The sequence below is a fragment of the Oncorhynchus masou genome, chromosome 24 (genome assembly GCF_036934945.1).
Source record: "Oncorhynchus masou masou isolate Uvic2021 chromosome 24, UVic_Omas_1.1, whole genome shotgun sequence".
Taxonomy (NCBI): domain Eukaryota; kingdom Metazoa; phylum Chordata; class Actinopteri; order Salmoniformes; family Salmonidae; genus Oncorhynchus; species Oncorhynchus masou.
In genome coordinates this window covers 2,432,100-2,448,709 of record NC_088235.1, presented here as the reverse complement: position 1 = coordinate 2,448,709, position 16,610 = coordinate 2,432,100, and the positions used below count along the sequence as shown (strand labels likewise).

At 49.0% G+C, this 16,610-nt stretch overlaps 1 pseudogene; it reads left to right on the top strand.

Moving 5' to 3' along the window:
• The window catches only part of LOC135513361 (formin-2-like), a 158,158-nt pseudogene extending 142,494 nt beyond the window's left edge, over window positions 1-15,664 (top strand).
• Window positions 15,665-16,610: the final 946 nt, after the last annotated feature.

Sequence of the window (16,610 nt, the reverse complement as noted above, 5' to 3'; positions counted from 1 at the left end):
ATGTCTAGTTTCTCTGTCTGGAACTGGTACGATGATGTCTAGTCTCTCTGTCTGGAGCTGGTACGATGTCTCTCTGTCTGGAGCTGGTACGATGTCTCTCTGTCTGGAGCTGGTACGATGATGTCTCTCTGTCTGGAGCTGGTACGATGATGTCTCTCTGTCTGGAGCTGGTACGATGATGTCTCTCTGTCTGGAGCTGGTACGATGATGTCTCTCTGTCTGGAGCTGGTACGATGATGTCTAGTCTCTCTGTCTGGAGCTGGTACGATAATGTCTAGTCTCTCTGTCTGGAGCTGGTATGATAATGTCTAGTCTCTCTCTCTGTCTGGAGCTGGTACGATAATGTCTAGTTTCTCTCTGTCTGGAGCTGGTACGATGATGTCTAGTCTCTCTGTCTGGAGCTGGTACGATATGTCTCTGTCTTGAGCTGGTACGATAATGACTAGTTTCTCTGTCTGGAGCTGGTGCGATAATGACTAGTTTCTCTCTCTGTCTGGATCTGGTACGATGATGTCTAGTTTCTCTCTGTCTGGATCTGGTATCATAATGTCGATTTTCTCTGTCTGGAGCTGGTACGATAATGTCTAGTTTCTCTCTCTGTCTGGATCTGGTATGATAATGTCTATTTTCTCTCTGTCTGGCTCTGGTATCATAATGTCGAGGTTCTCTCTCTGTCTGGAGCTGGTACGATGATGTCTTTCTCTGTCTGGAGCTGGTACGATAATGACTAGTTTCTCTGTCTGGAGCTGGTACGATAATGACTAGTTTCTCTGTCTGGAGCTGGTACAATAATGTCTAGTTTCTGTCTGGAGCTGGTACGATAATGTCTAGTTTCTCTCTCTCTCTCTCTGGAGCTGGTACGATGGTGTCTCTCTGTCTGGAGCTGGTACGATGTCTCTCTGTCTGGAGCTGGTACGATAATGTCTTTCTCTGTCTGGAGCTGGTACGATAATGACTAGTTTCTCTGTCTGGAGCTGGTATGATAATGTCTAGTTTCTCTGTTTGGATATGGTACGATAATGTCGAGGTTCTCTCTGTCTGGATCTGGTACGATAATGTCTAGTTTCTCTGTCTGGATCTGGTATGATAATGTCTAGGTTCTCTCTGTCTGGATCTGGTACGATAATGTCTAGTTTCTCTGTCTGGATCTGGTACGATAATGTCGAGGTTCTCTCTGTCTGGATCTGGTATGATAATGTCTAGTTTCTCTGTTTGGATATGGTACGATAATGACTAGTTTCTCTGTCTGGATCTGGTACGATAATGTCTAGTTTCTCTGTCTGGATCTGGTACGATAATGTCTAGTTTCAGGTTACTCTGAATGCATAGAGAATGTCCCTGCATTGCTCCGCAGTACAAGAGTGTGTGTGTGTGTGTGTGTGTGTGTGTGTGTGTGTGACACCGCGGTGCCCTGTGAGAGACGTACAGATGTTGGTCATGGTTTCAGGGCATTAACCTGGAGGAGAGGAGGGAAGTGGTTTGTAAAGAAAACATCAGGAGTCACATCATCATCTTGTTCCCATTGGGTTGCAAGGTTTGTTCAGGCAAATTAACAGTTTGTTTTCCCACAATTACAGAGGGCACTTTGACCCCTATTATGCATTCTGATAGGTAACACTTCTGACCCCTGTACTGCACTCTAATAGGTAACACTTCTGACCCCTGTACTGCACTCTAATAGGTAACACTTCTGACCCCTGTACTGCACTCTAATAGGTAACACTTCTGACCCCTGTACTGCACTCTAATAGGTAACACTTCTGACCCCTGTACCGCACTCTAATAGGTAACACTTCTGACCCCTGTACTGCACTCTAATAGCTAACACTTCTGACCCCTGTACTGCACTCTAATAGGTAACACTTCTGACCCCTGTACCGCACTCTAATAGGTAACACTTCTGACCCCGTACTGCACTCTAATAGGTGACACTTCCGACCCCTGTACCGCACTCTAATAGGTAACACTTCTGACCCCTGTACTGCACTCTAATAGGTGACACTTCTGACCCCTGTACTGCACTCTAATAGGTGACACTTCTGACCCCTGTACTGCACTCTAATAGGTAACACTTCTGACCCCTGTACTGCACTCTAATAGGTAAAACTTCTGACCCCTGTACTGCACTCTAATAGGTAACACTTCTGACCCCTGTACCGCACTCTAATAGGTAACACTTCTGACCCCTGTACTGCACTCTAATAGGTGACACTTCTGACCCCTGTACTGCACTCTAATAGGAAGGTTAGGAAGGTCTCTCCCAGGGGACAGAATGACATGTCTAGGTTAGGAAGGTTTCTCCCAGGGGACAGAATGACATGTCTGTGTTAGGAAGGTCTCTACCAGGGGACAGAATGACATGTCTGTGTTAGGAAGGTCTCTACCAGGGGACAGAATGACATGTCTAGGTTAGGAAGGTGTCTCCCAGGGGACAGAATGACATGTCTAGGTTAGGATGGTCTCTCCCAGGGGACAGAATGACATGTCTAGGTTAGGAAGGTTTCTCCCAGGGGACAGAATGACATGTCTCGGTTAGGAAGGTTTCTCCCAGGGGACAGAATGACATGTCTAGGTTAGGAAGGTTTCTCCCAGGGGACAGAATGACATGTCTAGGTTAGGAAGGTTTCTCCCAGGGGACAGAATGACATGTCTAGATTAGGATGGTCTCTCCCAGGGGACAGAATGACATGTCTATGTTAGGAAGGTTTCTCCCAGGGGACAGAATGACATGTCTCGGTTAGGAAGGTCTCTCCCAGGGGACAGAATGACATGTCTAGGTTAGGAAGGTTTCTCCCAGGGGACAGAATGACATGTCTAGGTTAGGAAGGTTTCTCCCAGGGGACAGAATGACATGTCTAGGTTAGGAAGGTTTCTCCCAGGGGACAGAATGACATGTCTAGGTTAGGAAGGTGTCTCCCAGGGGACAGAATGACATGTCTAGATTAGGAAGGTCTCTACCAGGGGACAGAATGACATGTCTAGGTTAGGATGGTTTCTCCCAGGGGACAGAATGACATGTCTAGATTAGGAAGGTGTCTCCCAGGGGACAGAATGACATGTCTAGGTTAGGAAGGTTTCTCCCAGGGGACAGAATGACATGTCTAGGTTAGGAAGGTTAATCCCAGGGGACAGAATGACATGTCTATGTTAGGAAGGTTTCTCCCAGGGGACAGAATGACATGTCTAGATTAGGAAGGTTTCTCCCAGGGGACAGAATGACATGTCTAGGTTAGGAAGGTCTCTCCCAGGGGACAGAATGACATGTCTATGTTAGGAAGGTTTCTCCCAGGGGACAGAATGACATGTCTAGGTTAGGAAGGTGTCTCCCAGGGGACAGAATGACATGTCTAGGTTAGGAAGGTTTCTCCCAGGGGACAGAATGACATGTCTAGGTTAGGAAGGTTAATCCCAGGGGACAGAATGACATGTCTAGGTTAGGAAGGTTTCTCCCAGGGGACAGAATGACATGTCTAGGTTAGGAAGGTTTCTCCCAGGGGACAGAATGACATGTCTCGGTTAGGAAGGTCTCTCCCAGGGGACAGAATGACATGTCTATGTTAGGAAGGTTTCTCCCAGGGGACAGAATGACATGTCTAGATTAGGAAGGTTTCTCCCAGGGGACAGAATGACATGTCTAGTTTAGGAAGGTCTCTCCCAGGGGACAGAATGACATGTCTAGGTTAGGAAGGTTTCTCCCAGGGGACAGAATGACATGTCTAGGTTAGGAAGGTCTCTCCCAGGGGACAGAATGACATGTCTATGTTAGGAAGGTTTCTCCCAGGGGACAGAATGACATGTCTAGGTTAGGAAGGTCTCTCCCAGGGGACAGAATGACATGTCTAGGTTAGGAAGGTTTCTCCCAGGGGACAGAATGACATGTCTAGGTTAGGAAGGTTAATCCCAGGGGACAGAATGACATGTCTAGATTAGGAAGGTTTCTCCCAGGGGACAGAATGACATGTCTAGGTTAGGAAGGTTTCTCCCAGGGGACAGAATGACATGTCTAGGTTAGGAAGGTTTCTCCCAGGGGACAGAATGACATGTCTAGGTTAGGAAGGTCTCTCCCAGGGGACAGAATGACATGTCTAGGTTAGGAAGGTTTCTCCCAGGGGACAGAATGACATGTCTAGGTTAGGAAGGTCTCTCCCAGGGGACAGAATGACATGTCTAGGTTAGGAAGGTTAATCCCAGGGGACAGAATGACATGTCTAGGTTAGGAAGGTTTCTCCCAGGGGACAGAATGACATGTCTAGGTTAGGAAGGTCTCTCCCAGGGGACAGAATGACATGTCTAGGTTAGGAAGGTCTCTCCCAGGGGACAGAATGACATGTCTAGGTTAGGAAGGTCTCTCCCAGGGGACAGAATGACATGTCTATGTTAGGAAGGTTTCTCCCAGGGGACAGAATGACATGTCTCGGTTAGGAAGGTCTCTCCCAGGGGACAGAATGACATGTCTAGGTTAGGAAGGTTTCTCCCAGGGGACAGAATGACATGTCTAGGTTAGGAAGGTTAATCCCAGGGGACAGAATGACATGTCTAGGTTAGGAAGGTTTCTCCCAGGGGACAGAATGACATGTCTAGGTTAGGAAGGTTTCTCCCAGGGGACAGAATGACATGTCTCGGTTAGGAAGGTCTCTCCCAGGGGACAGAATGACATGTCTAGGTTAGGAAGGTGTCTCCCAGGGGACAGAATGACATGTCTAGATTAGGAAGGTCTCTACCAGGGGACAGAATGACATGTCTAGGTTAGGATGGTTTCTCCCAGGGGACAGAATGACATGTCTAGATTAGGAAGGTGTCTCCCAGGGGACAGAATGACATGTCTAGGTTAGGAAGGTTTCTCCCAGGGGACAGAATGACATGTCTAGGTTAGGAAGGTTAATCCCAGGGGACAGAATGACATGTCTATGTTAGGAAGGTTTCTCCCAGGGGACAGAATGACATGTCTAGATTAGGAAGGTTTCTCCCAGGGGACAGAATGACATGTCTAGGTTAGGAAGGTCTCTCCCAGGGGACAGAATGACATGTCTATGTTAGGAAGGTTTCTCCCAGGGGACAGAATGACATGTCTAGGTTAGGAAGGTCTCTCCCAGGGGACAGAATGACATGTCTAGGTTAGGAAGGTTTCTCCCAGGGGACAGAATGACATGTCTAGGTTAGGAAGGTTAATCCCAGGGGACAGAATGACATGTCTAGGTTAGGAAGGTTTCTCCCAGGGGACAGAATGACATGTCTCGGTTAGGAAGGTCTCTCCCAGGGGACAGAATGACATGTCTATGTTAGGAAGGTTTCTCCCAGGGGACAGAATGACATGTCTCGGTTAGGAAGGTCTCTCCCAGGGGACAGAATGACATGTCTAGGTTAGGAAGGTTTCTCCCAGGGGACAGAATGACATGTCTAGATTAGGAAGGTTTCTCCCAGGGGACAGAATGACATGTCTAGTTTAGGAAGGTCTCTCCCAGGGGACAGAATGACATGTCTAGGTTAGGAAGGTTTCTCCCAGGGGACAGAATGACATGTCTAGGTTAGGAAGGTCTCTCCCAGGGGACAGAATGACATGTCTATGTTAGGAAGGTTTCTCCCAGGGGACAGAATGACATGTCTAGGTTAGGAAGGTCTCTCCCAGGGGACAGAATGACATGTCTAGGTTAGGAAGGTTTCTCCCAGGGGACAGAATGACATGTCTAGGTTAGGAAGGTTAATCCCAGGGGACAGAATGACATGTCTCGGTTAGGAAGGTTTCTCCCAGGGGACAGAATGACATGTCTAGGTTAGGAAGGTTTCTCCCAGGGGACAGAATGACATGTCTAGGTTAGGAAGGTTAATCCCAGGGGACAGAATGACATGTCTAGGTTAGGAAGGTTTCTCCCAGGGGACAGAATGACATGTCTAGGTTAGGAAGGTTTCTCCCAGGGGACAGAATGACATGTCTCGGTTAGGAAGGTCTCTCCCAGGGGACAGAATGACATGTCTATGTTAGGAAGGTTTCTCCCAGGGGACAGAATGACATGTCTAGATTAGGAAGGTTTCTCCCAGGGGACAGAATGACATGTCTAGGTTAGGAAGGTTTCTCCCAGGGGACAGAATGACATGTCTAGGTTAGGATGGTCTCTCCCAGGGGACAGAATGACATGTCTCGGTTAGGAAGGTTAATCCCAGGGGACAGAATGACATGTCTAGGTTAGGAAGGTTAATCCCAGGGGACAGAATGACATGTCTAGGTTAGGATGGTCTCTCCCAGGGGACAGAATGACATGTCTAGGTTAGGAAGGTTTCTCCCAGGGGACAGAATGACATGTCTATGTTAGGAAGGTTAATCCCAGGGGACAGAATGACATGTCTAGGTTAGGAAGGTGTCTCCCAGGGGACAGAATGACATGTCTAGGTTAGGAAGGTGTCTCCCAGGGGACAGAATGACATGTCTAGGTTAGGAAGGTTTCTCCCAGGGGACAGAATGACATGTCTAGGTTAGGAAGGTGTCTCCCAGGGGACAGAATGACATGTCTAGGTTAGGAAGGTTTCTCCCAGGGGACAGAATGACATGTCTAGTTTAGGAAGGTCTCTCCCAGGCGACAGAATGACATGTCTAGGTTAGGAAGGTTAATCCCAGGGGACAGAATGACATGTCTAGGTTAGGAAGGTTTCTCCCAGGGGACAGAATGACATGTCTAGGTTAGGAAGGTGTCTCCCAGGGGACAGAATGACATGTCTAGGTTAGGATGGTCTCTCCCAGGGGACAGAATGACATGTCTAGATTAGGAAGGTTTCTCCCAGGGGACAGAATGACATGTCTAGGTTAGGAAGGTCTCTCCCAGGGGACAGAATGACATGTCTAGGTTAGGAAGGTTTCTCCTCTTCGGGGACAGAATGACATGTCTAGGTTAGGAAGGTCTCTCCCAGGGGACAGAATGACATGTCTAGGTTAGGAAGGTCTCTCCCAGGGGACAGAATGACATGTCTAGGTTAGGATGGTCTCTCCCAGGGGACAGAATGACATGTCTAGGTTAGGATGGTTTCTCCCAGGGGACAGAATGACATGTCTAGGTTAGGAAGGTCTCTCCCAGGGGACAGAATGACATGTCTAGGTTAGGAAGGTTTCTCCCAGGGGACAGAATGACATGTCTAGGTTAGGAAGGTTTCTCCCAGGGGACAGAATGACATGTCTAGGTTAGGAAGGTCTCTCCCAGGGGACAGAATGACATGTCTAGATTAGGAAGGTTTCTCCCAGGGGACAGAATGACATGTCTAGGTTAGGAAGGTCTCTCCCAGGGGACAGAATGACATGTCTAGATTAGGAAGGTTTCTCCCAGGGGACAGAATGACATGTCTAGGTTAGGATGGTCTCTCCCAGGGGACAGAATGACATGTCTAGGTTAGGAAGGTTTCTCCCAGGGGACAGAATGACATGTCTAGGTTAGGAAGGTCTCTACCAGGGGACAGAATGACATGTCTAGATTAGGAAGGTTTCTCCCAGGGGACAGAATGACATGTCTAGGTTAGGATGGTCTCTCCCAGGGGACAGAATGACATGTCTAGGTTAGGAAGGTTTCTCCCAGGGGACAGAATGACATGTCTAGGTTAGGAAGGTTAATCCCAGGGGACAGAATGACATGTCTAGGTTAGGAAGGTTTCTCCCAGGGGACAGAATGACATGTCTAGGTTAGGATGGTCTCTCCCAGGGGACAGAATGACATGTCTAGGTTAGGATGGTCTCTCCCAGGGGACAGAATGACATGTATCGGTATATGAATATTCGCCCTACTTAATCAGCCGTGTTCCACACTCTATTTCAGGGTTTATAATAATATTTGTTCTGCCTCTTGACATATATTCTGGATATATCAGATCAGTTATCATTTATCACCCTGAATACGTAAACACCAACACACACTCACATCCCTGATCACTACTGTCCTCTGGTGTGGCAGCCAGCTCTCATAAAGCAGACAGTGTGTCAAGAAGAGTCTCATTACAACAACACATTCCCATTTATGGTCCTAGAGACAATCACTGGCTCTGTTGATGGTTTGGAGGTCAAGGAAATTAGACATGAAATGCACTGCATTCCTCCTTTCCTCTCCCCTCCTCTCTCCTTCCCTCCTCACCCCTTCTCCTTCCCTCCTCACCCCTTCTCCTTCCCTCCTCACCCCTTCTCCTTCCCTCCTCACCCCTTCCCCTCCTCTCTCCTTCCCCCTCCTCTAGGTAGAGAGTAGGTAGAGAGTGTGTCAGGACAGTGATCTTCCTCCAGTACTTAGCGAAGGGAAGCGTGGGGCTTGTGGACAGGTGCTGGGTAGAGAGGGTGGCAGGACAGTGATCCTCCTCCAGTACTTAGCGAAGGGAAGCTTGTGGACAGGTGCTGGGTAGAGAGGGTGGCAGGCTGTCAGAGTTAAGAACTTCCGACCACAGAGATTTAACATCTGGCTACAATTAAAATCTGTCATGAAGAGGATACTCTTTCTCTCACTCACTCTCTCTCATTACTGCTGCTCGCTCTCTCCTCTCTCTGCTCTTACTGCCACACACACACACACACACACACACACACACACACACACACACACACACACACACACACACACACACACTGGAAGTGGTTCAGTTTCATGATATCCTGTTGTCAGTTTGACTGAAGACAGTGAGAATATGACTCCGTCAGCCCTCCACAGTGGAAACCCTGCAGCCCTGCCAGGGCTTGTTTTCCATTACTAACCCTTCCACCCCTCACTCTTTGGAGGACAAATCTTTTCTGCTACTTATACATACATTTATACATATACATACACTTTTTCTGCTACTTATACATGCACTTTACATACATGGTACTTATATATAAAGCAGTCACATAGCAATAGTACATTACCAAACATCAGCTCTTTAATCCCACCCATCAGCCTCTCTCAGACCATCCCACCTATCACCATAGACCTAAACTCTTTAATCCCACGCCTCAGCCTCTCCCAGCCCATCCCACCTATCACCATAGACCTCAGCTCTTTAATCCCACCCCCTCCAGCCTCTCTCTGCCCATCCCACCTATCGCCATAGACCTCAACTCTTTAATCCCACGCCTCAGCCTCTACCAGCCCATCCCACCTATCACCATAGACCTCAGCTCTTTAATCCCACCCCTCAGCCTCTCTCAGCCTATCCCACCTATCACCATAGACCTCAGCTCTTTAATCCCACCCCCTCCAGCCTCTCTCAGCCCATCCCACCTATCACCATAGACCACCCTCATTTGGTTTCCATGTTCCATATATTTTCCAATTGTGATGTTTTTCATACGTTTTTAACCTTTCTAATTGTATATTATCCACAGATTGTGAGCTAAATATGATAACCTTTCCTACGAGTATTATATTATTTATTGACTGAGTGGGGTTTTCCAGATCTCCCTACACTGCTATTTGTGAGGTTAATTTTAAATGCCTGTTGTCTTTTGTATTTTATTTTTACCATTCCTGAACCTGTGACCAGAAACAAGCTACATAGAATCAATAGATCATTTATGCCTCTGTCTCTTTCCCAGCAAAATCTACAGAACTGAGATTGTTGTATGCCCCATATATAGAGCATTATTTTGGTGGCAGATTATTTCATTAGTTAAATAGAAAAACTAAGTGTTGAAATAAGTGTAGGTTTTTTGCACCAATTCATGTACCAGTTCATGGCAGATGGTTCATCAAATCTCCCATTTATTTTGCAGCCTATACGATGCAGCTGTCAATATTTTTGTCCTCAAATGAAACTGGTGTATTTTTCTATTGGTGCCAGTTCCTTTCAGCCAATTTGTGTCTTTAATATATGGCAGAAAAACAAGTTCCCTGCCTTCTCCCTTTTCTGTCTGCTGCCTCCATTTTTGTGGTAATGCTGCAATCAGTTGGTTGTGAATTTGTAGTGAGCAGCTATTTCCATATATTTTCCAATGTGACATAACACCTCCATTTCTATTCATAATATCATTAACAAATATAATATAATTGTCTTGTTTTTTTCCATAAAGAATATTTTGATTTATCAGTATTTTTTTTATTTTTTATTATATCATTAATATTTGTTCTAACTTTTCTGGAGAATTAAACTGAAATTGTAACCAGCTTGTTTAAAGAAAGCGATACTTTAAACAAAACTTCATTTTCAATTAGTCAGAAATGAGAAGTTGTCATCTGTATGAAGGCAAAAAGGTCAGTTTAATTTAGTGAAGCTTTTTGTGAGCGGTTTAAAGCTTTTAATATTTAATAAGTTTAGCCAAACTCTTATTCATTATATTAATATGGATGTTTAATTTTGTTTGGCTTACCATTCCAATTAAAATGAAAAACATTTTTACTCATGATTTTTTTTAAAACGAGCCAATGCCATTAACTGTGACAGGGCCAAAGAGTTAATCAATATGATTTTTCCATAAATAGACAAGTACTTACCTCTCCATGGTTGCAGAACTTTTAAAAATATATATTTTTAAATTGGTCACTTTCTATTGAAATTGATTGTGGTAGTTAATTTATATTTTTTGAGATGTGAATACCAAGTATGTATGCTTCACCATCTGCCCATTTTATTGGTAAACTACAAGTGTAAACACAATCTTTTCTTCTTTTTTTTTACGATCCTATACGTAACATGGTGCACTTTTTATAATTAGGTTTTAGTACAGAGAGTAGAAAAGTGACCAAGATGTTCAATGAGACTGTGTGCAGGCATCCAGAGTCCTGACTTAAGTAAAAACATTGTTTCTTAACCCTGGATTTCCAACCCCTTGATGTTGTTGTTGGATCTAATTTTAATAGCTAGTATTTCAATGGTCATAATAAATAAATATGGAGACAACGGACAACCTTGTTTTACTCCTCTTAAAAGCTCAATACTTTCTAAGAAGTGACCATTATTTACTATTTTACATCTGGGGTTGCTGTACATAACTTTAACCCCCTCACCCCTCTCTCCTGTATAAGAGTTTCACCAAAATTAAAGTCATCCAGGCATTTAAATATACATTCTATTCATACTTAATCATATTGATAATCTTCGATTTTTCATAATATTCAATTGTTTGAAGTAATTGTAATCTGTCTGATCAGGATGAACAATATCTGGTAAAACCCTTTTTTTTAATTCTATGTGCAATGCATTTCACCAGGGTTTTGACATCACAGGGCTGGTTAATATAACTCCTATCATCGTCCCTGTCTGCCTTTGTCCCACTCTGTAATGGGAGCCCCTGTTCCTGATGGGAACAGTTTGTCCCTACCACTCCACCTTCATAATGGGGAGCCCCTGATCCTGATGGGAACAGTTTGTCCCTACCGCTCCACCTCCGTAATGGGGAGCCTCTGTTCGTCCCTACCGCTCCACCTCCGTAATGGGGAGCCTCTGTTCGTCCCTACCGCTCCACCTCCATAATGGGGAGCCCCTGTTCCTGATGGGAACAGTTTGTCCCTACCGCTCCACCTCCGTAATGGGAACAGTTTGTCCCTACCGCTCCACCTCCGTAATGGGAACAGTTTGTCCCTACCGCTCCACCTTCATAATGGGGAGCCCCTGTTCCTGTAGGGAACAGTTTGTCCCGACCGCTCCACCTCCATAATGGGGAGCCCCTGTTCCTGATGGGAACAGTTTGTCCCTTCCGCTCCACCTCCGTAATGGGGAGCCCCTGTTCGTCCCGACCGCTCCACCTCTGTAATGGGGAGCCCCAGTTCCTGATGGGAACAGTTTGTCCCTACCGCTCCACCTCCATAATGGGGAGCCCCTGTTCCTGATGGGAACAGTTTGTCCCTACCGCTCCACCTCCGTAATGGGGAGCCCCTGTTCGTCACGACCGCTCCACCTCCGTAATGGGAGCCCCTGTTCTTGATGGGAACAGTTTGTCCCTACCGCTCCACCTCCGTAATGGGAGCCCCTGTTCCTGATGGGAACAGTTTGTCCCTGCCGCTCCACCTCCGTAATGGGGAGCCCCTGTTCGTCCCGACCGCTCCACCTCCGTAATGGGAGCCCCTGTTCTTGATGGGAACAGTTTGTCCCTACCGCTCCACCTCCGTAATGGGAGCCCCTGTTCCTGATGGGAACAGTTTGTCCCTGCCGCTCCACCTCCGTAATGGGGAGCCCCTGTTCGTCCCGACCGCTCCACCTCCATAATGGGGAGCCCCTGTTCCTGATGGGAACAGTTTGTCCCGACCGCTCCTACCTCCATAATGGGGAGCCCCTGTTCGCCCCGACCGCTCCACCTCCGTAATGGGGAGCCTCTGTTCGTCCCTACCGCTCCACCTCTGTAATGGGGAGCCTCTGTTCGTCCCTACCGCTCCACCTCCATAATGGGGAGCCCCTGTTCGTCACGACCGCTCCACCTCCGTAATGGGAGCCCCTGTTCTTGATGGGAACAGTTTGTCCCTACCGCTCCACCTCCGTAATGGGAGCCCCTGTTCCTGATGGGAACAGTTTGTCCCTGCCGCTCCACCTCCGTAATGGGGAGCCCCTGTTCGTCCCGACCGCTCCACCTCCGTAATGGGAGCCCCTGTTCTTGATGGGAACAGTTTGTCCCTACCGCTCCACCTCCGTAATGGGAGCCCCTGTTCCTGATGGGAACAGTTTGTCCCTGCCGCTCCACCTCCGTAATGGGGAGCCCCTGTTCGTCCCGACCGCTCCACCTCCATAATGGGGAGCCCCTGTTCCTGATGGGAACAGTTTGTCCCGACCGCTCCTACCTCCATAATGGGGAGCCCCTGTTCGCCCCGACCGCTCCACCTCCGTAATGGGGAGCCTCTGTTCGTCCCTACCGCTCCACCTCTGTAATGGGGAGCCTCTGTTCGTCCCTACCGCTCCACCTCCATAATGGGGAGCCCCTGTTCCTGATGGGAACAGTTTGTCCCGACCGCTCCACCTTCATAATGGGGAGCCCCTGTTCATCCCGACCGCTCCACCTCCATAATGGGGAGCCCCTGTTCCTGATGGGAACAGTTTGTCCCGACCGCTCCACCTTCATAATGGGGAGCCCCTGTTCATCCCGACCGCTCCACCTCCATAATGGGGAGCCTCTGTTCCTGATGGGAACAGTTTGTCCCTACCGCTCCACCTCCATAATGGGGAGCCCCTGTTCATCCCGACCGCTCCACCTCCATAATGGGGAGCCCCTGTTCCTGATGGGAACAGTTTGTCCCGACCGCTCCACCTCCATAATGGGGAGCCCCTGTTCGTCCCTACCGCTCCACCTCTGTAATGGGGAGCCTCTGTTCGTCCCTACCGCTCCACCTCTGTAATGGGGAGCCTCTGTTCGTCCCTACCGCTCCACCTCCATAATGGGGAGCCCCTGTTCCTGATGGGAACAGTTTGTCCCGACCGCTCCACCTCCGTAATGGGGAGCCCCTGTTCGTCCCGACCGCTCCACCTCCGTAATGGGGAGCCCCTATTCCTGATGGGAACAGTTTGTCCCTACCGCTCCACCTCCGTAATGGGGAGCCTCTGTTCGTCCCTACCGCTCCACCTCCGTAATGGGGAGCCCCTGTTCGTCCCGACCGCTCCACCTCCGTAATGGGGAGCCCCTGTTCCTGATGGGAACAGTTTGTCCCTACCGCTCCACCTCCGTAATGGGGAGCCCCTGTTCGTCCCTACCGCTCCACCTCTGTAATGGGGAGCCTCTGTTCGTCCCTACCGCTCCACCTCCATAATGGGGAGCCCCTGTTCCTGATGGGAACAGTTTGTCCCTACCGCTCCACCTCCGTAATGGGGAGCCCCTGTTCGTCCCGACCGCTCCACCTCCATAATGGGGAGCCCCTGTTCATCCCGACCGCTCCACCTCCATAATGGGGAGCCCCTGTTCGTCCCGACCGCTCCACCTCCATAATGGGGAGCCCCTGTTCGCCCCGACCGCTCCACCTCTGTAATGGGGAGCCCCTGTTCGTCCTGACCGCTCCACCTCCATAATGGGGAGCCCCTGTTCGCCCTGACCGCTCCACCTCCATAATGGGGAGCCCCTGTTCGTCCTGACCGCTCCACCTCCATAATGGGGAGCCCCTGTCCCTGATGGGAATGGAGTTCCTTTCCTGATCCCTTTACAACCAATCAGCATCCAGGAGCACACAGGGCCCGCGGCTCATGACCTTGAATACATGTGTAGAAGGATCAGTGTGTCGGCCCGCCATGGCTGAAGGATCAGTGTGTCGGCCCGCCATGGCTGAAGGATCAGTGTGTCGGCCCGCCATGGCTGAAGGATCAGTGTGTCGGCCCGCCATGGCTGAAGGATCAGTGTGTCGGCCCGCCATGGCTGAAGGATCAGTGTGTCGGCCCGCCATGGCTGAAGGATCAGTGTGTCGGCCCGCCATGGCTGAAGGCTCAGTGTGTCGGCCCGCCATGGCTGAAGGCTCAGTGTGTCGGCCCGCCATGGCTGAAGGCTCAGTGTGTCGGCCCGCCATGGCTGAAGGCTCAGTGTGTCGGCCCGCCATGGCTGAAGGCTCAGTGTGTCGGCCCGCCATGGCTGAAGGCTCAGTGTGTCGGCCCGCCATGGCTGAAGGATCAGTGTGTCGGCCCGCCATGGCTGAAGGATCAGTGTGTCGGCCCGCCATGGCTGAAGGATCAGTGTGTCGGCCCGCCATGGCTGAAGGATCAGTGTGTCGGCCCGCCATGGCTGAAGGATCAGTGTGTCGGCCCGCCATGGCTGAAGGATCAGTGTGTCGGCCCGCCATGGCTGAAGTATCAGTGTGTCGGCCCGCCATGGCTGAAGGATCAGTGTGTCGGCCCGCCATGGCTGAAGGATCAGTGTGTCGGCCCGCCATGCCTGAAGGCTCAGTGTGTCGGCCCGCCATGGCTGAAGGATCAGTGTGTCGGCCCGCCATGGCTGAAGGATCAGTGTGTCGGCCCGCCATGGCTGAAGGCCTGCAGGATCTTTTTAAGTGGGATTATACTGTTTATTTGGATGTTCTGTCCATGGTGACCCATGGTGCGGCAGCGTAGCCTAGTGGTTAGAGCGTTGGACTAGTAACCGGAAGGTTGCGAGTTCAAACCCCCGAGCTGACAAGGTACAAATCTGTCGTTCTGCCCCTGAACAGGCAGTTAACCCACTGTTCCCAGGCCGTCATTGAAAATAATAATTTGTTCTTAACTGACTTGCCTGGTTAAATAAAGGTTAAAAAAAAAAAATAACATTAAAAAAAACGTTGTATGAAGGTGTTGGAAGGTTGGCTAGATAATGGGGCTGGTATCAGGACAGCATTGTGGGTTTTCACTATGACCCAGATGTATATGGTAGCTGTCTGCAGTGTGTTATGTGACTGCTGTGTGATGTTGTGTTTCTGCAATACAGACTGAAGAAGGCAGAGGAGTGCTTCAGACAAGCCAAGGAGAAGGCTACCTACAGTGTCAAACCCAAGCATGCTTCGGGAATCGTAAGTGATCAACCTCATAATATAATTGGCCACTATATACACATGGACTTTTACTTGATTGAGTCTTTGTCACCGTTTAAAGCCTGAAGATATCTCAACATTTAACGTATCGTTTTCCCACAGAAAGCCAAGCTGGGCATGAAGATTTAAGACCGGTGGACGTCTACGTTTACTGTAGAGGGACGAGGAACAACCTCATTGGACTGCATGTACTACTACAGATGAATCACTTAGGCTTTAGAACAAGAACCAAAACGACACGCTAGTCCCTATGTAGGGCACTACTTTAGACCAGGGTCCCATAGGGCTCTTGTCTAAAGTAGCGCACTACATAGGGAATAGGGTGCCGTTTGGGATATAAGATACTACTTTTTATTTTTTGACTCCAAGCAGTCAGTCTGTCCGTCTCCCGGTCCTCCTGCCTGCTCTATGGGACAGACTATGCAGGCTTCTGTTATTAGCTCATCAAACACACAAACATCAACATCCAATCAGAAAGAAGAGGGAAGCACCATGGGATCAGAGGTCACAGGATGTCATTATACCAGAACTATATTTATAGGATGACTTCCACAGGGACATACTAAAGCATACCTACTGTAGAGATACCTAGAGCCATCTTCTCCACAGTCCTTCCCCCTACTGTTGAGGTACCTGGAGCCATCTTCTCCACAGTCCTACCCCCTACTGTTGAGGTACCTGGAGCCATCTTCTCCACAGTCCTTCCCCCTACTGTTGAGGTACCTGGAGCCATCTTCTCCACAGTCCTTCCCCCTACTGTTGAGGTACCTCGAGCCATCTTCTCCACAGTCCTTCCCCCTACTGTTGAGGTACCTGGAACCATCTTCTCCACAGTCCTACCCCCTACTGTTAAGGTACCTGGAGCCATCTTCTCCACAGTCCTTCCCCCTACTGTTGAGGTACCTAGAGCCATCTTCTCCACAGTCCTTCCCCCTACTGTTGAGGTACCTGGAGCCATCTTCTCCACAGTCCTACCCCCTACTGTTAAGGTACCTGGAGCCATCTTCTCCACAGTCCTACCCCCTACTGTAGAGGTACCTGGAGCCATCTTCTCCACAGTCCTTCCCCCTACTGTTAAGGTACCTGGAGCCATCTTCTCCACAGTCCTACCCCCTACTGTTGAGGTACCTGGAACCATCTTCTCCACAGTCCTACCCCCTACTGTTGAGGTACCTCGAGCCATCTTCTCCAGTCATACCCCCTACTGTAGAGGTC